The sequence below is a fragment of the Nomascus leucogenys genome, chromosome 12 (assembly GCF_006542625.1).
Source record: "Nomascus leucogenys isolate Asia chromosome 12, Asia_NLE_v1, whole genome shotgun sequence".
In the NCBI taxonomy this organism is placed as follows: domain Eukaryota; kingdom Metazoa; phylum Chordata; class Mammalia; order Primates; family Hylobatidae; genus Nomascus; species Nomascus leucogenys.
The window spans coordinates 88,651,250-88,674,002 of NC_044392.1; the positions used below are offsets into that span (position 1 = coordinate 88,651,250).

The 22,753-nt window shown below is 42.7% G+C and overlaps 1 non-coding gene across 1 annotated transcript; it reads right to left on the reverse strand.

The window, feature by feature from the left end:
• Window positions 1-19,080: 19,080 nt before the first annotated feature.
• Window positions 19,081-19,157, reverse strand: LOC115837762. Its single transcript, XR_004032814.1, has one exon. It is a non-coding gene; the product is annotated as a small nucleolar RNA SNORD81 (small nucleolar RNA).
• Between the last annotated feature and the right edge of the window lie 3,596 nt (window positions 19,158-22,753).

Sequence of the window (22,753 nt, forward strand, 5' to 3'; positions counted from 1 at the left end):
CCTTCCCCCTTCCTCACTCTGATGTAACTTTCTACACAAACCTGAGCTCGGGGCTGCTGGTTTTCATCATTAGATACATCTGGAGATGAATTTTGGATACATGTGGACTCTTTAAGGCATTTACAAAGCACTTTATAGAAATTCAAAGGTTGTGAGGGCAAGATTGAGAGAAGGTGGGTATGACATGTAAGACCTCAGGCCAGCTGGGCTCATCCACAGCTGCAAGGGCCTTCACTTATCCAAAGATGTTGTTAAGGATCAACTGAAGGTCAATGACGTGGGTGAATCTCATAGGCATAAGGATGAGTGAAGTGTGCCAGACATAAGAGTGTATGCAGCAGGATTATTTTCATAAAAACTGCATGAACAGGGCTTGGTGCAGTGTCTCACACCTGTAATGCCAGCAGTTTGGGAGGCCAAGGCAGAAGGATCACTTAAGCCCAGGAGTCCCAGGAGTTGAGGTTATAGTGAGATATGATTGTGCCACTACAGCCTGGGCAACAGAGCAAGATCCTGTCTCTAAAAAACAAACAAACAGACAAACAAACCACCACAACAACAACAAAACTACAGGAATAGGCAAAACTAATCTATTTTGTTAAGTCAGGAGAGTAGTTACCATTGGTGACAGTGAGTAACGTCTGGAATAAAAAATGAGAGACTTTTGGGAAACTAGTAATGCTGGTAATGTTTCTTCTTCAGGGTACTGTTTATAGGGTTATGTTCAGTTGTGAAAATGTATCCAGCTGTTCACTTTCTGTATGTATATTTCAAGAAAAACATAATTTATGTTTTGAACTGTAAATTATGTTTCTGTTGAAACATACATACAAAGTGAATATACTGTAAGTGTACAGCTGGATACATTATGTAAATTATGTTTACTGAGGGGCAGTTCTATGTACATTGACATGTAACTATCTCCAAGGTATAGAGTTAAATGGGAAATGCAAGAAACAGAACAGTATGTATTGTATGCTATACATATATTATACATATATGACTCATACAAATAATGTAATTGTACATGCATAGAACATCTTTGGAAGGACACTAGGAAGAGTGGTTGCCCCGGGGTACCTAGAGACAGAGGTAGGAGGAGAACTTGCTTTTTTATTCTATGCCTTTTGAATTTTGTTTCATGTGCTCAAATATTTTACTCAAAATTATTCATTAGATATTAATTAATTAATAAGGAAGACATGCTAAGTGCAACAAACCAATCACCAATCCCAAAAGCACAAATACTATATTATTCTACTTCTATGAGGGACCTACAGTGCTCAAATTTATAGAGACAGGAAATAAGATAGTGATTGCCAGGGGCTGGAGGGAGGGGAGCATGGAGAGTTAATGTTTAATGGGTACTGAGTTTCAGTTTGGGATGATGAGAAAGTTCTGGAGATGGATGGTGGCGATGGTTGCACAACAATGTGAATATACTTGATGCCACTAAGCTGTACACTTAAAAATTGTTAAAAAGATAAATTTTATGTTGAGTATATTTTGCCACAAAATATTTTAATATGTGAATTAAGGCTAAACAGCCATTTTATGATTAGTGTAAATTTATGCAATGACTCTACCACTTGCAAGCTGTGTTTTAACCTCCCCATGTCTCCATTTCTTTGTTTCCTTATCTGGCAAGTTGGGTACTATTAGTACCACCTTAAGGGGCTGTTGTAAGAATTAAATGAAAGAATACATGTAAAATGCTTAGAATAGTCCTTGGAACATAAGTGCTTAAGAAATATTATCATTATTGTTTTTTATTATATGTTGTGAAGCAGAAAAGCAAATTACAGAATTCTCTCTGTAATACCATCCCCTTTATACTTTGTGGGGAGAACACATGCTTATGTGTGCATGTGCACGTACCTAATGTACTCACTCATGCATCCGTCATATATTGATCAAATACTGTGTGCTGGACATTGTGCTAAAGGTTGGGCAGACACTGGTGGTGTCAGGGTGGAGAATGGTGGTGATGGTGGGGTTATTTAAATAGAGAAGTCACAGGAGACCTCTCTGAGTAGTTGACAATTCCGAGAAGGTTGTAGCAGCCATGAGGAAGCCATGCAAAGAGGAGAAGAGCTTCCCAGACAAAGGCGGTATCATGATGTGAGATGCCAGGTTGGAAGGCCTCTTGTGGGTGAGTAAAAAAGAGGATTGTCAGAGGAGGTTGGAATATACATAGGCAATTCCAGAAAGATGGCGAAGAAACTGTTAATAGCGGTTTCCGCAGGGAAGTGGTATTCAAGGAGGTGTGGGAAGGAGGGTGTGGAGTGGAGAAAAGGAATTTTACTTTTTACCTTATTCTCTTCTTTACGGTTTGAATTATGTACCATAAGGATGTATTTTGTCATTAGAAAAAAAGGCTGGTTAATAAAAAATTGAAGAATCTTAATGATTAATAGTAAGGAATCTAATAGCCTTTCCTTCTTTCAAGAATCACCTCATCTCAACTCTCCAGTTACTTTTCATGAAGTGAGAGTGTAATGTCATTTATATCTACTCATTGGTCTGAAAGTAGGGCAGAGGTTACCTTCTCCTATCTATTCAGCAATCTTTTTCTTTGAGTCAGTAATGGCTTCTTCTAATTCCCCTCTGTGAAACTCCTGAACCATCTCTTCCACTAGGACTATTTTTACTCTTTTTTTAAGGGCTTTCAAATTCATTTAAGATTCTTACTTTGTAGTCACTGCAATAACAGACATACGTAGAAGCGGCTACTCAGCCTTTCCAGTTGGAGTAGAATGGGGACAAGAAATGACCGAGAGAGACTGAGGTCAAGGGAAGAACTAAAGCACTGTCCCTCCAAATGCATTCTGGAGGCTCCATTGGGCTGGGTGCTTTACTTCTCTGGATCTCCCCTGGGGTCCCCAGAGCCTTGCTAAAGTTAGGGTTTCTCTGTAGAGTGTTCTGAAAAGCAGAGAAAGCTTTTCCTTGTCCAAATGGAATCCCAGCAGTGGTTAAGATTGCTTAGACTCATACCCATGAATCAAGGCAATGGATGATGTCTTCTAGGACAGATGTCAAAACCAGCTCTGAGGCAAGGTGCGGTGTGAGCGGGGAGAGGGTAGGCTAGATGTCTCCTAGCATTTTCAATCCTGTAAACTGAGCTGCAGTCAGAAAGGAGGAAAACAGAGCATCTGATCTGTCTGTGGCCTGCCTCACTGAGAATTTCATTGCCTACACGGCAGCAGGAGAAGTAAGGTGAATAACACCAATTTGAAACCCCGTGTTAGGCTATGTGTATGCCCAGCCCATACTCCAAATATCTCTCTTGCATCCCCTTTGTTAATTCTCTGGACATTTTTATAACTGTTTCCAACTGGAAGAAGTGCATGAATTGAAATTTTGGCATCAGGTCAGATGTGCCACTGGGGTTTCTTCTCTCCCAAGCTGCCCCTCCTGCTGTGTGTGTGTGATGTCTAAAGGCCTCCCCATCTGGACAACTCACACACGGCATTGGACGTTTTCCTTTCAGGTTTATCCCACGCAGTCCTATTCCAGGAAGGCCTCCTCTTCCCCACACCACTTAGTGTGTAGACAACTCACGCTGCCAACAATGAGCAACAGTATGAACAATAAACTAGTATTTATTGAGCACTTATTATATGTCAGGCTGTATTCTAACTACTGTATGTGGATTAACTCACTCCCCATCCAGTTCTCTGAAGAAGGTGTGGTTATTGTCTCTGTTTACAGATGAGGAAACTGAGGCACAGAGTGGATGCTTTCATGGCATTTCTCTTCTGCCAGTGATCTCTGCTCTGTGAGCGAGCCAGCCAGTCTCTGTGTTTAGCCAGCCCCTGTGTTTAGCCAGCCCCTGCCACAGGGGTCTGGCTCTTAGTGAATGATTGCTCCTGGATCTCCCAAAACTCTTCATATACTTTCACATCCTGAGCAAAAAAATGCGTCCCAAGATTCCTCCTGCCAGCTCCATCTGTGAAGCTTGTGGGCCGGTGTTTGAATAAGAATGACTAAAGGGGGAAGAGGTTTTATGAACTTCAGACTGTGAACTCAAGGAAGAGAGTGAGTCAGGCCTCCACATTCCTGAAATACTTTCAGGAGGCTCAGTGACCTCAGACAATAAGAACCTGAGGCAGAATGTCCTTGGGAGGCCCCCCACCAGGAAGAACGTGAGGGCAGATGCTCTGCTGTGCTGCTTTCTATGGGTTCCATGCACAGTGTGTGGGTTGAAGGAAACCACTAGCCAGAGGCCCAGGCCTACCGAGAGCACCGCCTTGGTTTTGCCCAGGCTGACTCCTCTCCCTGGAATGCTTGACCCCGAAAGCTTGTGAGCTTGTCATCCCAGACTCAGCTCATGTGTCACCTCCTCTGTCTGCTACAGGTAGAAGAGGCTTTGTGGTTGAGACACCACAGGGAATTGCGCTTGCTTCTCTCGCTCCTAAACTCCCCAGAAAAACATTGCTTTCAACATGTGTGCCCAATACATTCTTCATACCTATACTGAGGTTGGCAACAGTTCCAAGGTTGAGCGAGCCCTGTGCCGGGGGTGGCATATGTGGGTGCTAGTTCCATCTCAGGCCTGGGCCATGTAACCTCCCACACCTCAAACTCTTCCTGATTAAAATGATATGCTTTGATCTACCTCTCCCACAGATGGTGACCTTCTGAGATACAGAGACTTTTAACCCAGGCACTATTTTCAGAGCGGAGCAGGCACATAGCTATTCAATAAGTTTAAATAATTACAAATCTTTCTCCCCAGCTTCTATGTCTGTCCATCTCTTTCCTCACCAAGCTTAAACCCGTGATTGGTATGAGGTGTAACCATCCACAAAGGGAAAGTATCATCCACTAATTTTTTTAAAGGTGCTTTCTTGTGTTTCTCATGTGTGCATGCGTATGTGCATGCGTGCATGACTGTGTGTGTGTGTGTGTGTGTGTGAACAGAACAAACGAGAGGCTGCACTAGGCTGAGCTCACCGCAGGGGTGAATTGTAAAGAATGACTCTCACCCAAGATGAACATGTTACCTCAAGAATTCTTCCATGATCTTTGAGCAGGGAAGGAGTGAAAGGGTGTAGTTGGGGCCCATTCTATGGATTGAAAAGCTGAGAGAGCACATTCAGTCAAGCAAATCCTCCAATAGCTGCACCACTTTCCAACAGAAACAAGGGAAGGGTGGCTGAAGAAGTAAAACTAACTAGGCTGTGGGTTACTGCCCTAAAGGCCAAGATGTAAAGCCATAGAGAAAAGTGCTTTCAATTGTAGGCTCGTGAAAGCTACTGAGATTGGTGACTGCACCAGTGCCAAGGAAAAAGCCCTGCCTGGGGGTGGTCCCGTGTCACTTCATGTAGATAGTGAAGATGTTGGGTTGATGACGGGTTTAACTGAGGTTTTGTCACTCCTGCTCACCTCCTCTGCTCTCCTGTGTGATCCACACAAATGTTGTTTCTCCATTGGCCAATCTGGGACTCGTCCTTGCCTCCACTTTCACCCTCCAAGAGAGGAAGGAGGGAATGTGGGTAAATGCAGGTGCACATGGCACACATTCCATCAGGCAAATGGGAGTTGAGTGACATAAAGAGTTGGAAGTCCACTTTCAGGCTGGACAGGGAGGTCCTCTTCCTCCATCCCATCTTTACCTCTATTCTTGCCCACCAGCCCAATCCCTGCAGCCCTGCCCAGGGGTAGTCTTTCCCTCATTCTGCCTGAGCAGTGGAAGCTGCCTGAGGAAGCTCAGTCCTGCCATCCCAACCAGAGCTGCCCTGGTTCACTTTGCTGCACCTGCCAGACCTCCCAGGTAGTTAATGATCTCCCCCTGGGCAGAAGAGCCCTTTAATAATTTACCAGAGTAGATAAAGAAAAAAGCATAGTTCTCTACTTGGAGGCCAATTACACTTGCAATCCAGACAGTATAGATGGAGTTAAGACTAACTTCAAGTTCAAACTCAATTTTTTTTTGTATGGGAACCCTGCCTTATAGCTATTTATATGAAGTCTTATCAGAACATTCATCCAGATATTTAAACATCCCAGCCCTACTATATGATCAGCACTTTTGGGCTCCTTCACTAGTCAGGAGAACTCACTATATAAAGCAAAAGAAACCAAAATGCCCTAGAACAAAATGAAATTTAAACACTTGAACTCCAGAGAAAGAAAAGTGATTTTGCATTGTCTAACTATTTGAGTTCCTTATTAGAATTTGAAGAACACTCTTCTGCAGGGAATTATGTTTCCTTGAGTCAAAAGTAGACTCAGAGCCAGTATGGTACAGTGGAAAAAAACACCTCCTTTGGAATTAAAGAGACCTAGGTTGAAATCTTGCCTTCAGCTAAGATTGAGACTAAGAAACTTACTGAGGCTTTGTGAATCTCATTTTTCTTATCTATTCAGTGGGAGCAATAATTCTGTCCTTGGAATTTTTATATAAATTTTAAACATGCAAAGAACAACCTAGGATACTGTAGACAGTAAATGATGTATCATTGTCATCACCATCATCATGGAGCCCATATCCTGAAAAATTTGAATTTTTGAAAAGATGTGAGCAAAAGCTTCCCTCTCAAAAGTGTAACGATGACATCTAATAAGGATAAATGTGGTAGACTGTGATACTGGCAGTCCCCAGTGAACTACCTCCCAGTGTCCATGGCTTTATGTAGTTCTCTTCCACCTTGATGCTGGGCTTGATCACGTGACTTGTTTTGACCAACAAGGTGTTAGTAAGTTTGGAGCAATCAGAGGCTTAATAGGTTCTCGTACATCGAGGCTTGTCTTCTTGTGACACTCCCTCTTAGAAGCCAGCCCCTTGGCTGTAAAGAAGCTCAGGGTAGAATACTGAGTGATGAAAAGCCACAAGAAGAGAGACCCCAGAGAATGAGGGGTCATTTGGAACATTCCAGCCCCAGCCAAGCTCCCACCTGGGTGAGTGACTGCATGAGTAACTTCCCAGCTGAACTTCATCAACCAACAAAATTGTGACAATTATAAATTGTTGTTGTTTTAAGCCACCCAATTTTGGAAGGGTTTGTTACATAAATGTCAGGTCCTAAATTTACGTTACGGAAAGTCAACAGTACAAGTAGAACTGACAGATTCTCCTTATAGAAGGTCATATGAAATAGACCATGAGATTGCAGTTAACCATAAACATTGACATACTACTAAGAAACTACATGCAAGCTTACTGTACTTACACTAAACAAATGTACTGGTTGATTGACCATACAGTTATTGAGTGCCTGCTGGCTCCTAGGTTTTGTGCTGGGAGCTAGTAATACCAAGAAAGTTAAAACAATTCTCCTATACTGTGTTGTCTCTTGGATTCTGAAATTTACATCTGCCCTTTAGTTCCGCTTGGGGATTGGGGATTGGGGATTGGGGGTGTGAGGACCAAGAGACCAAGAAAGTAAGTGCTCATGGTTCAGTAGGGAGGGTAGATTTGTAAACAGAAGTCCACTTCAAGATCCTACAGGAACTAATAGACTTGCTGCAGTTGGCACTCAGGGAAGACCTGGAGGGTTCTGTTACCCTATCAATATCTCGTTTTCAGAGTGACCTTAACAGACTGAAGTGTATTTGGAAGCAAGCAACCAGGGAAATGAAAGTCCTGAAGATAAATCATGTGAGGAATAATTGTAGCTGCTGTGTTTATCCTAGAAAGAAACAAAAGGTTGAGAGTGCACATGGGGAAGAAGCACATAATTTAGAGGTCTTAAATATGGCAATATGAAAGAGGATTAAATTCATTCTAAGGAATGCTGGAAGGAAAAACCTAAACAGTTACTGAAAGCTATAAGGAGATGGATGTCAAGCTAATAGTCAGAAGAGTGGCTAACACTTCTGTAGTATGAGCTGTGGAAAGAGGCAGAGCAGGCAACAACTCCATCAGTGAGAGGCCTGGACCACCTCTGGCCAAGGAGGTGGGAAAGGGGTCTGGCAGTTGGTGGAGCCAGGGACCTCCAAGTCACTTCCAAGTGTAAGGTCTCACAATTTACCCCATGAATTCTAGCATCCTTATCCCAACTAGTGTTAAGAAGTAAAACAGATGGCCCCTGCCTGCCAATCGTGAGTGGGAGAATTGTCCACAGATGATGACTGGACTCGGCTCTAGCCCTAAGGAGTTAGCCCAGGAGATTACGGATTAAGGAGTTAGCCCTGACATCTGAACCCAGGAGACTGAGCTCAGAGATTAGGGATATGATGACTGAAGCCTCAGAGAGACACATGGGCACTGCCTCTAATGTCTCTCACCACTTTGAAGGGGTCATGAGAGCTTGTGTATTCCAGGGATTATCATACCCTGGGGGCAGATGCAGAGGAACAGGCCAGGCACATATGGACACCCAGGCTTCTCAAGCATATGACAATTTAGGAAGGACCAGGAAAGGGGACTAAGCAAGTATCAGGACGTCATTGGTCATTTCTAAGTGGGTATCACAGCCCTGTGCTGGGACCATGCTCAGTGCTCCTAACTGGCACTCTCCTGCTTCTCTCGCTGTCTAGCCTGCAAAACTATAGGAGCAAAGATCTTTTCAGGGTCCCCATTTCCTGTCAGTGGGTGCTGCAACACCAGCAGCACCAGGACAAGAGAGAGGAGTGCAGGCTCAGAGGTTTGTGGGAAACAGGAGATCTGGGAGATCAAGTTTAGGTTTCCCTGGAGACCTTGCAATTATGGGCCCAGGCAAGGGAAGGCTTCAGCCTCCCTGTAACTGACTCAGGATAGGAGTAAAGGGGGAGGCTGCAGAGTGCCCTCTGACCGTTCCATGGTCTCACACACCTGTGCCTTTGCGCATGTTGCCTCACAATCTGGTGACTCTTTGCCCTTTCCTTTTCTCCCAACACCCAACTTCCAGATTCTACCCCAGGTAAAACCTTCCCCAACTCTCTCAGGAAGGAGCAGCCTTCAACCTGCATGGTATCATGCAGCAGAGCTTACTGTAACTAGACTGTGAGTTTCTCAAGGCCAGAAGCTGAGTCTTGGGCATTTCTGCAGTCCCCGAAAGAGTTGGTGCAGAACCTGGGATGCCTCAGTTGCTCAGTACACAGGGGTTGAATGTGTGAAGCACATTCCTTGCCCCTGCACACATGTGGCATGCCCACTGATGCCCTGTTGTGTGCAGCGTGCATCTCTCTGTGGTCCATCTCTCAAAAGTTGGAATGAAACTGGTCAGAAGTAACTATTCTAAAATAAAGTGAAATAAAGCAACACGTGGTTTCCATTTGCTACTTTCACAGCAGGGAAGCCCTGGCACCTGGGGAAGAGGTTTAGTCTAACTGGGGCCTAAGCAGAACAGGAACTCTCAAGGGAGAGAGGCAAAAACCCCTCAAGCCACTGACCCAGCACAAAGACTCTACTGTGGGGAAACCCAATATAAGGGTGTGCCTTGTTCTAAGGGAACAGGATACGCAAAAATCCAAAGTTATAAAATAGATAAATCAGGGAGTGGTTATTGACGTTACCAGAGAACTCACCAGAAGGTTCCCTAAAATAGCCAGCTCCCACGGTCCACTTAAACTGTGATTTTACTTTCAGGAGTTTGATATTACACACTGGTTTTCAGGAGAAACATAAATAGGTTCCTGGGGAGCCCGGCATTGCAGTGTGTCTGGCCAGCAGCTGGTTGACCAGGCCTTAAGGTGAATGGCCTCCAGCTGCTCCAAGTGCTGGAGAAGGTGTGGTTCGGAAGCTCCCTCCCCGCCTGCTCCAGGGCACACCGGACTCAGGGAGTCTGGCTGTTTCCAGTGTTAGGCGCAATAGGAAGAACAAGGCCCAATCGGGACCTTCCTGGCTCTTCTTGAATGGGCTGGTTGATTACTCAGTACACTTTTCTGTTGAGAGAACATAGGATTTATATTAACTATTCACTTTTCTTTCATTCATTTGGGTGTTTTACAGTGTATTTTCTATGCGTATGACACTGTGCTAGGCACAGCAAAGTACAGAAAATTATAAGTATGTTCCCTGCCCTCTAGAAACTCACAGTCTAGTTGGAGAGGAAAGCCTTTGGATTTTGTTGATTCTAAAAAGTACTTTTCAAAAAATCCTTTAACAGTTCTGAAATCAGAATCCATCTTATTGCAGATGGCATGCCATAGTCTGGGTGGGTGATTTTTCTTAGTGGTATGTAAAATGATAGCATGTCTTGGAATCGTCAGGGTCTTACGCAGATGAAACAGGGTATACGAAAATGCTAAATACACTTGTCCCTTGGTATCTGTGGGGGATTGGTTCCAGGACCTCCATGGATACCAAAACCCATAGATGAGATGCTCAAATAACTTATATAAAATGGCATACTATTTGCATATAACCTATGCACATCCTCCTTTATACTTTAAATCACTTCTAGATTACTTATATATACCTAATACAATCTACATGCTATGTAAATAGTTGTTATACTGTATTGTTTAGGGAAAAATGACCAAAAAAGGTCTGAACATGTTCAGCAGAGACACTACCATCAGCTTTTTTTTCTGGATATTTTTTATTCATGGGTGGTTGAATCCGTGGATGCAGAACCTAGAGATATGGAGGGCTGACTGTAATGGTTTAATGACACAGGACTCCAAGTGGGATTTGATGTCCTCTTTGTGAATACACCTCATGGGTTTGCCTTTCAGAGAATATGTGTCATAAGCTTAAATGAAGTTATCCAGGGAAGCTGGGATGGAGAGGCCTCACCCATCCTCCAATCTGGGAGCACAAAATGGTGGTAGCCCAACCCTGGTTCCCTTCCATACAGGCCGTGGGAAAACCAGAGCGAAGCAGCAGGAACAGGTCTAGGTGGCAGCTCTTCAGCTATGACATGACAAGATTTGTGCTGATTCTCTGACTCCTAGATGGCAAGTCCTCATTCATCTGTGCCTCCCAGTGCTTAACCTGTAACAGAAATATAAAAGACATTTCTGTGTGTATATGAGCATAGATATAGACATACAGATATATAAATATGGATATAGATATAGATCGATATTATATTAGTCTGTTCTCACACTGCTGTACAGAACTACCTGAGACTGGGTAACTTATGAAGAAAGAGGTTTAGTTGACTCATAGTTCCACAGGCTGTACAGGAAGCATGGCTGGGGAGGCCTCAGGAAACTTACAGTCATGGCAGAAGGGCAAAGGGGAAGCAAGCACATCTTCACATGGTGGCAGGAGAGAGAGAGCAAAGGAAGAATTGCTACACACTTTCAACAACCAGATCTCAGGATAACTCACAAGAACAGCGAGGGAGAAATCCACCCCCATGACCCAGTTGCCTCCCACCAGGTCCCTCCACCAACATTGGGGATTACAACTGGACATGAGATTTGGGTGTGGACACAGAGCCAAACCATATCCGATATATAGATGTATGTTAAATGAATGAATTTCTGTGATCGAGGCCAGAAGTTTATTATAAAAAGGGTGCAATATGACTGCTAATCTTAGCTTCTTGGCCAAAATTCAGAAAAATTCCTTACAATCTGTCTAATGTTACAGGGGATTTCTTCCTTTTCTTTTTTTGGCTTCACCATTCCTCACCCAAAAAAGCAGTGGCTCCTGTTGCTGGTGCTGAACCAGGGCCATGTTCTATTTATTTAAATGGCTGTGTTTACATAGCATGCCAAGGGACCTGGCTTCAAACTTATGAGAGCAGAAGGAGAATGTACAGCTTCTAGGCAGACACTGAGAGCAACCACAGGTATTAAATACGTTCTTAGGAGCATATGCAAACACCTGAAATGGTTTAGACCCAGTGTATTGACATAATAATATAATCCAAATTCTTTAATTCAGTTATCATTATTAATGGGGCACATATAGAGACTATGAATTGCTTTATAATTCTTGCCCATACAGAATGTTAAGACACTTGCTGTTTATACCTTTTTTGACATTCACTTCGTTTGCGAGTGTAGCTATAATGGTTCTTTTGCACCTGGGGAATAGGTGAGGTTTAAGGAGCCAGAATGGAGCTGCTTCTGTGGCCTTTTGTTTACCTATCACATTGCTGCAGGCTTTAAAATCCTGGACGATTTTAGGTTTAGAGAGCTGTGCACTGCTAGTGGTAAGTAGGAACACTACTCCAGGAGGAACCGGAAGCTGTTAAGGAGCTGGCCTCCTGCGGGAATCTGACCTGTGGCACAAACTCAAGAGCATCAGGTGGCAGTAACCAAGTCATCCAGGCTTCCTCTCTCTGGTTGTTTTGCCTTTGCTGCTGGATCCAAGGAGTCAACTGGGGCTGCCCTGGGTGACTCACCAGTGGGTCAGGCCCAGGCTGGGTCCTGTTGGCCTGAGACCAACCTGTCATAGCAGTCTGCTCTCTTGTCCCAGATGATGTGGTGTCCTGTCTGCACTCAGCTGTGTCCAGCTTGTATCTGATGGTGCCAGTGCTAATTCACCCTCTGCTGGCTGGCAGCTCTTATTACTGTGGAGATGGGGGATTTCCAAAGATACCTCCCATGGAAGGGACAGGCCTGTCCCCATCACCGGGGCACATCTCCCATCTTCTATAGGTCCCTGTTTTTGCTTTTTCTCTTATTAGCCATAAAAAACAAGGTGCAAAATGGCTGTTACGACTCAGGTCTTGCATGAGGCTATAAATTTGCTGACTTTGAGAGTACCCCAAGGCTTCCAATATGGTGGTGTTTTCCACTTCTGGAGTTAACCCCAAATAGTAAACTCTTATTCATCCTTCCAGACCCACTTCGAATGTTTTGTCTTCTGCGAAGCTTTCTCTGACTACCCCCTATGCTCTCATATTACTAGGTTCTCTCACACTGTTACAGTGTACCAGGATTATTTTTATACATGGACATTTCTGCTAGGTGTGACATCCTTGAGGCTAGGGACAATGTCTTATTATTTCTTTGTTTGGCCACCTCGTCTGGCTGGCCCGTGGCCTGTCATGCACTATACACTCAGCAAATGATAAGTAAATGAATGAAAGAATTATACTCCTGCCAAATATTTGTTTGTTTGTTCATTCATTCACATCTCGGAAAGTACTTTCTTCTCCTTTGGAAGTAGCCATTGTTGTATTATTTATGAAGTCAATAGGCAAAAAAAGACCCAAATGTATCAGTTAGGATAGTTCTGGCTGCAAGTAACAGCTTAACAAAAAAAGTTTAAACAGTGGGGAGATTATTATCCACCAAACAAGAGGTCTGGATGGCAGCTGGGTCCAGGGCTAGGTAATCCAGCAGCTCAAGGATCTCTTTAGGGACCCCGAGGCTTTTGCCTTGCTGCTCCACTGTCTCCAGTGTGTCAGTCATGTCTCCTTCCTGGCTCAGGAAAGGTGATGTTCAGCAAAGAAGAAGGAACTTCTTCTACTGATCTCTTTTTATTATCAAGGATTTTCTTTCTCAGAAGTTTCTCTCCCCACAGAAGATTTCTCCTTCAGTATCATTGATCAATAATGAGTTACAACCCATCATTGAAAATGAAATGAGATCATCATGCAAGTCCTGATATTATCCTTTGGTTGAGGGTGGAGACAGGGCATTGCCTTCCCAGAACTTATGGGAGGAAGAACACCCAGACAGATCTGAGGCTTTGCTGACGAGGAGTCAAGGAGATGGGGTATGGCTTTTGGGTGGGCACAGCCAGGTACAGCATTTAAATAACTACGGGACTTCAATAATGGAATAAAAGTCTATTAAACCATTACAAAGACTGAGGGAAAACTACATGGATCAACATTAAATACCTTTCAAGTTATAATAAATGCAAAGCTATATGTGTATTCTAGTCTTATTTATTTATTATTTATTTATTAGTAAATGGCAAGTGGACACATCCCCAAATCTGTAAGAATATACACTATGTGCTTAAAAGTGGCTCTCCATGCTGTGTGTGTGTGTGTGTGTGTGTGTGTGTGTGTGTGTGTTTGCGTGTGTGAGAGAGAGAGAGAAAGAAGGGGGGCTTACTAGGAAGCTTCATGTTTGGCATTCTGTATTTCTTGTAATACTGAATCTGTATAAGTATGCCTGTTTTTAAAGGGAAACCAACAACAACAGAACTCAAACATTAAAGAGAACATCTTAAATGGCCAAGTCTCATCTTAAATGAAAGAGGTCAACTCAAGACATGGGCTCTTTTCCAAGAACAAACTAATTTGGAGGATAAGAGGGACCTGTCTGAAAGTTTCCCTTAGGAGCCCAGAATGTAAACTCCCACTGTGGATGAGCTCCTTTATTTTAACCAGCAAATGCTCTTAACAGAAGAGCTGAGTTTTCACCACTCAGATCATTCTCTGTTTGCTGGAGAAAGGTGTTACCTCTGTTACGGGAAGTTGGTGGTGCTGATTCGCCTCTAGGAAATCCATGGGTGGAAATCTTCCCAGGAGCCCAGTTGACACCATTCCTGTGACCCAAGTGCCTCCCTGTGCCCCAAATGCCTTTGTCAGGGAGACGGTCAGAGAATAAATCCTCTGGGGTCTACCTTTTACTTCATAAGTGGCTAACTAACTATAACTACTTGGGCAAGTCTTCTATCTCTCGGAGTTCATTGAATGCCTCTGCAAATATAAGTATTATTTATTTGATAGCACTGGAAATAAGGACTTTGAGTCATTAAAAAAATTTTAGAGCCAACCTCCTAGCTATCTGCAGCAATGCCCCTGGGAAGTCTCTTTGGTTACCATAAAAATAGATGGTTAAATTCAGCAGACATTCAGGATGCAGTGTATATCTTTGATTAACTTATCCGGTGTCAGTTGGAAAATATGACATGGTATTATAAATGGAATAGGTACACTTCCCCACAAAAATACACAGACTGGAATTGTAGAAGGAAGTGGGGCTGGGCGGTGGGGCATGTTTACAGCAGCATGGTGATTTGAGATGGTCTCTATTCTTTCCTGAATTTATAACAGTATTTCCATGCCTAAAATTATTCTTCTAAGTACTTCCACAGTAAAAGGGCTGGTCCAGGTTGTGCTTTCTTCAGAAAGAATCTGAATTTTTAAAGACCATCTCTTCCTGCCCTTTAACTCCCCTGACCATGTGTGTGCATGTGCATGCGCGGGCACACACACACACACACACACACACCTGTTCTCCATCAATCTCTCTCTCTCTTTTTTTTTTTTTGAGACAGAGTCTTGCTCTGTCACCTAGACTGGAGTGCAGTGGTGCGATCTCTGCTCACTGCAACCTTTGCCTCTCGGATTCAAGGGATTCTCCTGCCTCAGCCTCCCGAGTAGCTGAGATTAGAGGTGCCCGCCACCACCCCCAGTTAATTTTTTTGTATTTTTAATAGACGGGGTTTCACCATGTTGCCCAGGCTGTTTTTGAACTCCTGACCTCAAGTGATCCACCCCCCTCAGCCTCCCAAAGTGCTAGGATTACAGGCATGAGCCACCACGCCCAGCCTGTTCTCCATCAATCTCTATGCTGGTGAACTGCAGGGCACCCACTCTCAGGAGAGAGCTGCAACTCAGCTCCCACCATGTAGAAATTGCTCATATGTATAAATTTTTCAAAGGAAGCTAGAAATTTTACTTTAAAAAAAAACCTCCCAGTTTTCAAACATTGGCGACAAGCCAGTTTGTGTGTGTGTGTGTGTGTGTGTCTGTGTGTGTGTCTGTGTGTGTCAGTGTCTTACTCTGTCACCCAAGCTGGAGTATACTAGTATGAATCTGTTTCACTACAGCCTCCACCTCTGGGCTCAAGTCATTCTGCCTCAGCCTCCCATGTAGCTGGGACCACAGGCATCCACCACAATGCCTGGCTATTTTTTTAATTTTTTTATAGAGACAGAGTCTCACTTTGTTGCCCAAGCTGCTCTTGAACTCCTGGGCTCAACAGATCCTCCTGCCTTGGCCTCCTAAAGTGCTAGGATTACAGGCATGAGCCACCATTTCCAGCCCAATCCAGTTTTATAAATGCCATGTATGCTGAACAAAACATGTCTATTTGTCAGATTCTAGTGGGACCACTAGCCTTGGACCTCTGCCCTGGGGCAATGTAGAATAAACTTGTTCTCTCTTCTCCAAAGAAGATCTGGAGGTGCTGTAAGATAGCTCTCGAATTCCTTTCAATCTATTCTTACTTGGTACTTACTCATTGACAAAACTTCAGGGAGTTTAAAATCTGGTGGGGAAACAGTTAAACAGACAATCACAGTGGGGTGGTATCATTGCTACAATGGAGATTTGTATGAAAGGACAGAGAAAGGTTCACTAATTGTGCATGTGCTGGGCTGTGGCCTGCCATGTCCATGCAGATTTGGAGAGGACCCTTCTCTAGAGCTTTTAGGAGGCTTTCCCTACAGTCTTCCACCCCATAGCCATCCTGACTGAGAGGTGGCTAGATCCTGCTGTTCTGCATGAAGCTTGAGGTCAGTGGCCCAGGAGCCTTTTTGAGGTATCCCCTGAATCTAGTTAATGCAAAATATATGCTGCAGCCCTTCCCCACACTTCTGTGGGCACAATGACAAGGCTGGGGAATGCTAGGTATAATTCAGCAAAACTACTGCTTTTCTGACTCTGCTCAAATTCATTCTAGTTTAGAGAATGGGCAAGAATTTCTGCCTCTGAAAATGTTCCACTAAGTGAGTACTTTGATGATTAATTTTATATGTCAACTTGACTAGGCTATGGTGCCCATTTGTTTGGCCAAACACCAGTCTAGATATTGTTGTGATAGTATTTTTCACATGTAATTAACATTTGAATCAGTAGACTTTGAATAAAGCAAAGCATCCTGCCATAGTAGGGTGGCCATCATGTATTCAACTGAAGGCATTAAGAGCAAAGACTGAGGTTTTCCAAAGAAGAAAGAATCTGACTTCAAGATTACACCATAGAAACCATGCCTGAGTTTCCAGTCCACCTGGCCTGATGTGCAGATTTAACTCCAACCTGAATTCCAGCCTGCTGGCTTACCCCAAGGATTTTGGACTTGCCAGCCCCTACAACTGCATAAGCCAATTCCTTAAAATCTCTGTCTTCTGTTTCTCCAGAGAACCCTAATACAGCTACACTTTTCATGATATTTCTAAACCCAAAGCAAAAACACAAACTATTTCAAATACAAATGGCCTTTCAGACTCCAAACCCAGGTGGCACAGCTGTCTTTGATTTCTCTTTATGGCTGAAATGGGGAAAGTATCACTGGTTATTTCAGAAATTTTTAACCTGTTAACCAAGGCTTTTGAATAGTTTCAATCTATTTATCTTTAAAAAACAGCTGAAGTGACAACTCCAGGAAGCTCGCTTTGATCCCAGAACCAGGCAGTTGGTAACTCTCCTCCAGCCTCCTCTGTGCTCATTAGACTTGTTACAGCCTATTTTTGGCTATGTAGTATAGACTGCTAGGTGTCCCCCAATACCTGTTCTCCCTTCTGTAGTAGTAGGATCTCTAATTTTCACCGAAGTACATAGCAACCTAGAGTAAAAACTGCATTTCCTACCATTCCCTGCAGCTAAGCAAGGCCATGTGCCATGAGGCAAACTAGGGAACAGAGGCCTTGCATGGTGAAGCAACAAAATAGCAGAGGCTATTTTGGCCTCAAACAATCCTCTTGCCTCTGCCTCCCAAATTGTTGGTATTACAGTCATGAGCCACCATGCCCACCTCTTAAGCCATTACGATCTGGATTTTCTGTTACTTGTAGCTGAACCTAATCTTAACTCAATTTTGCTTACACATATGCCTCCCTTACCACGAAGTAAAGGAACTGTGCTTCTTTAACTACTGCATAGCACTATGCCTGGAATGTAGAGGTACCAGATAAGTGTCTAGTGACTGGATGTATGAATGCAAGAAAAAAATGAAAGAATGGTTAGCAGTTGGCTAGAAAAAAGTCCAAGGTGAAGTAGAAGGAAGACATTGTGCCCGTGAGTGGGTGCCTTCTAATTTAGCTTCAGCATAAGACAACGTTTGTTCTGTAAATTAGTGAGCATCTACTTTATGCTAGTGAGCATCTACTTTATGCTGGGCACAGTGTAAAGCAAATTTTTCTTTTCTTTTCTTTTTTCTTTTTTTTTTTTTTGAGACAGAGTCTTGCTCTGTCACCAGGCTGGAGTGCAGTGGTGCAATCTCAGCTCACTGCAACCTCCACCTGCTGGGTTCAAGCGATTCTCGTGCCTCAGCCTCCCAGGTAGCTGGGATTACAGGCATGTGCCACCATACTCAGCTAATTTTTGTATTTTTAGTAGAGATGGGGTTTCACCATGTTGTCCAGGGAAACTTCTGCTCCCATTCTTGAAGGGAGAGATGTAATAAATAAACAAGAAAATATCAGATAGTGCTAAGTGCTACGAGGAACATAAAACTTTTTAAATTTATTTTCAATTTTTGTGGGTACATGGAAGGTATATACATTTATGGATTACATGAGATATTTTGATACAGGCATGCAATGCATAATAATCACTTCAGGGTAAATTAAGTATTCATTACCTCAAGCATTTATCCTTTGTGTTACAAATAATCAATTATACTCTCAGTTATTTTAAAATGTGTAATTAAATTATTTTTTACTATAGTCACCCTGTTGTGCTAGCAAATACTAGGTCTTATTTGTTCTATTTTTTTTGTGCCTGTTAACCATCCCCACTTCCTCCTCAACCCTCCAATACCCTTTCCAAACTCTGGTAACCATCCTTCTACTCTCTATCTCCATGAGTTCAATTGCTTTAAATTTTAGCTTCCAGAAATAAGCAAGAACATGCAAAGTTTGACTTCCTGTGCCTGGCTTATTTTGCTTAACATAATAACCTTCAGTTCCATCCATGTTGTTGCAAATGACAGAATCTTATTCTTTCTTATGACTGAATAGAACTTCATTGTGTATATGTACCACTTTTTCCTTAATACATTCATCTGTTGATGGACACTTAGGTTGCTTCCAAATCTTGGCTATTGTGAACAGTGCTGTAATAAACATGGAAATAAATATGATTTCCTTTCTTTGGGGTATAGATATTTATTAGGTCCATTTGGTCTATAGTGGAGAAAGTCCAATGTTTCTTTGTTGATTTTGTCTCTGGGAGATCTGTTCAATGCTGAAAGTGGAGTGTTGAAGTCTCTAACTTTTATTGTATTAAGATCTATTTCATTCTTTTTTTGTTTGTTTTGTTTTTGTTTTTTGCTTGTTTTTTGCAGAATATCAGATATTTTGTTGTCATCAAGTAATCAGTGAGAGAGTTCAAGTTGGAGTGAGATCATCATGTATTTTCATTCTTTAGCCGTAATAATATTGGCTTTATATATCTGAGTGGTCCAGTGTTGCGTGCATATATGTTGACAATTGTTATAATATATTCTCATGCTGAATTGACCCCTTTGTTATTATTGAATGACCTTCTTTGCCTCTTCTTATAGTTTTTGTCTTGAAATCTATTTTGTCTGATATAAGTATAGGTATTCTTTTTTGGTTTCCATTGGCATCAAATAACTTTTTCCATTCCTTTATTTTCAGTCTACTTGTGTCTTTATAGGTGAAGTGTGTTTCTTATAGGCAACAGCTCCTTGGGTCTTGGTTTTTTTATTCATTTAGTCACTTTATGTCTTTTTATTGAATAATTTAGTCCATTTATATTCACTGTTATTACTGATAAGCACTTACTCTTGTTATTTTGTAATTTGTTTTTTGGTTGTTTTGTCATCTTCTGTTCCTTCTTTCCTTTTAGTGAAGATAATTTTGTCTGATGGTATGATTTAATTTCTTGCTTCTTATTTTATGTGTATCTGTTATATGTTTTTTGACCTCCGATTACCATGAGGTCTGCAAATACTATCCTATAACCCATTATTTTAAGCTGATAACAACTTAGCACTGCTTATATAAACAAACAAGCAAAAGTAAAACTAATAAAAACACTACACTTCAACTTCAAGGCCTTTTGTTGTTTCCATTTATATTTTATTGTACTGTGTCTTGAAAAGTTGTTGTAGTTATTATTATTTATTTATTTATTTATTTGAGATGGAATCTCACTCTGTTACCCAGGCTGCAGTGCAGTGGTGTGATCTTGGCTCACTGCAACCTTCATCTCCCAGATTCAAGCAATTCTCCTGTCTCAGCCTCTCGAGTACGTGGGGCTACAGGCATGAGCAACCCCGCCTGGCTAATTTTTGTATTTTTAGTAGAGACAGGGTGTCACCATGTTGGTCAGGCTGGTCTTGATCTCCTGACCTCAGGTGATCCACCTGCCTCAGCCTCCCAAAGTGCTGGGATTACAGGCATGAGCCATCATGCCTGGCCTAGTTATTATTTTTGATTGGTTCATCTTTTATTCTTTCTACTTAACATAAGAGTAGTTTACACACCACAGTTAAACTGTTATAGTAGTCTGTGTTTTTCTGTGTACTTAACTATTCTCAGTGAGTTTTGTACCTTCAGATGATGTCTTATTATTCATTAACATCCTTTTCTTTCTTTCTTTTTTTTTTTTTTTTTTTTTTGAGACGGAGTCTTGCTCTGTCACCCAGGCTGGAGTGCGGTGGCCTGATCTCGGCTCACTGCAAGCTCCGCCTTCCAGGGTTCACGCCATTCTCCTGCCTCAGCCTCTCCAAGTAGCTGGGACTACAGGCGCCCGCCACCACGCCCGGCTAATTTTTTTGTATTTTTAGTAGAGACGGGGTTTCACTGTGGTCTCGATCTCCTGACCTCGTGATCCGCCCGCCTCAGCCTCCCAAAGTGCTGGGATTACAAGCGTGAGCCACCGCGCCTGGCACAACATCCTTTTCTTTCTGATTGAAGTACTCCCTTTAACGTTTCTTGTAGGATAGGTCTGTTGTTGATGAAATCCCTCAGCTTTTATTTGTCTGGGAAAGTCTTTATTTTTCCTTAATGTTTGAAGAATATTTTCACCAGATATACTATTCTAGGGTAAAAGTTTTTTCTCTTCAGCACTTGAAATATGTCATGCCACTCTCTCCTGACCTGTAAGGTTTGCACTAAAAAGTCTGTTGCCCAGCACATTGGAACTCCATTTTATGTTATTTGTTTCTTTTCTCTTGCTGCCTTTAGGATTCTTTCTTTATCCTTGACGTTTGGGAGTTTGATTCTTAAATGCCTTGAGGTAATCTTTGGGTTAAATCTGCTTGTTGTTCTATAACCTTCTTGTACTTGAATATTGATATCTTTCTCTAGGATTAGGAAGTTCTGTGTTATTATCCCTTTGAATAAACTTTCTAGCCTATCTCTTTCTTTACTTCCTCTTTAAGCCTGATAACTCTTAGGTTTGCCCTTTTGATGCTATTTTCTAGATCTTGTAGGCATGCTCCATTCTTTCTTATTCTTTTTTCTTTGTCTTCTCTGACTGTGTATGTTCAAATAGCATATTGTATTAGCCCGTTTTCATGCCGCTGACAAAGACATACCCGAGACTGGGCAATTTGCAAAAGAAAGAGGTGTAATGGACTTACAGTTCCACATGGGTGGGGAGGCCTCAATCATGGTGGAAGGTGAAAGTCATGTCTCACATGGTGGCAGACAAGAGAAGAGAGTTTGTGCAGGGAAACTCCCATTTTTAAAACAATTAGATCTCATGAAACTTACTATCACAAGAACAGCATGGGAAAGACCCACCCCCTGATTCAATTAACTCCCACCAAGTCCCTCCCACAACACATGGGAATTATGGGAGCTACAAGATGAGATTTGGGTGGGGACATAGACACAAACCATATCACATATCTTCAAACTCACTAATTCTTTCTTCTGCTTGATCAATTCTGCTATTAAGAGACTCTGACACATTCTTTAGTATACCAATTGCATTTTTCAACTCCAGAATTTCTGCTTGATTCTTTTTAATTATTTCATTCTCTTTGCTAAATTTACCTAATAGAATTCTGAATTTCTTTTTTTTTTTTCTTTTTTTTTTTTTTTGAGATGGAGTCTCGCTCTGTTGCCCAGGCTGGAGTGCAGTGGCGCAGTCTCGGCTCACTGCAAGCTCCGCCTCCCAGGTTCACGCCATTCTCCTGCCTCAGCCTCTCCGAGTAGCTGGGACTACAGGCGCCTGCCACCATGCCCGGCTAATTTTTTTTGTATTTTTAGTAGAGACGGGGTTTCACCATGGTCTCGATCTCCTGACCTTGTGATCCGCCCACCTCAGCCTCCCAAAGTGCTGGGATTACAAGCGTGAGCCACCGCGCCCGGCCCTTTTTTGTGTTAATTTGAATTTCCTCAAAACAGCTATTTTGAATTTTCTGTCTGAAAGGTCACATATCTCTGTTTCTCCAGCATTGGTCCCTGGTGACTTTAGTTTGTTTGGTGAGGTCATATTTTCCTGGATGGTCTTGATGCTTGTGGATGTTCAGCTTTGTCTGAGCATTGACGAGTTGGGTATTTGTTGTACTCTTCACAGTCTATGCTTGTTTGCACCTATCCTTCTTGGGAAGGCTTTCCAGGTATTCAAAAGGACTTAGGTGTTGTGATCTAAGCCATATCTGTATTAGGGGGCACCCCAAACCCAAGAATGCTGTGGTTCTTGCAGGCTCATAGAGGTACCACCTTGTTGGGCTTGGATAAGATCCAGATAATTCTCTGGGTTACTGGGCAGAGACTTTTGTTATCTTCCCTTACTTTCTCCCAAACAAATGGAGTCTCTCTCTGTGTGTGCTGAGCCATCTGGGGCTGGGGTGGTAGGGTGACACAAACACCCCTGCAGCCACCACCTCTGAAGCTGTGCCAGGTCAGACTTGAAGACAGCACAGCACTGGGTCTCACCCAAGGCCCCCTGTAACTACTAGCTAGTACCATCTGTGTTGACTCAAAGCCCTAGGGCTCTACGATCAGCAGGTGATAAATCAGCCAGGTTTGTGT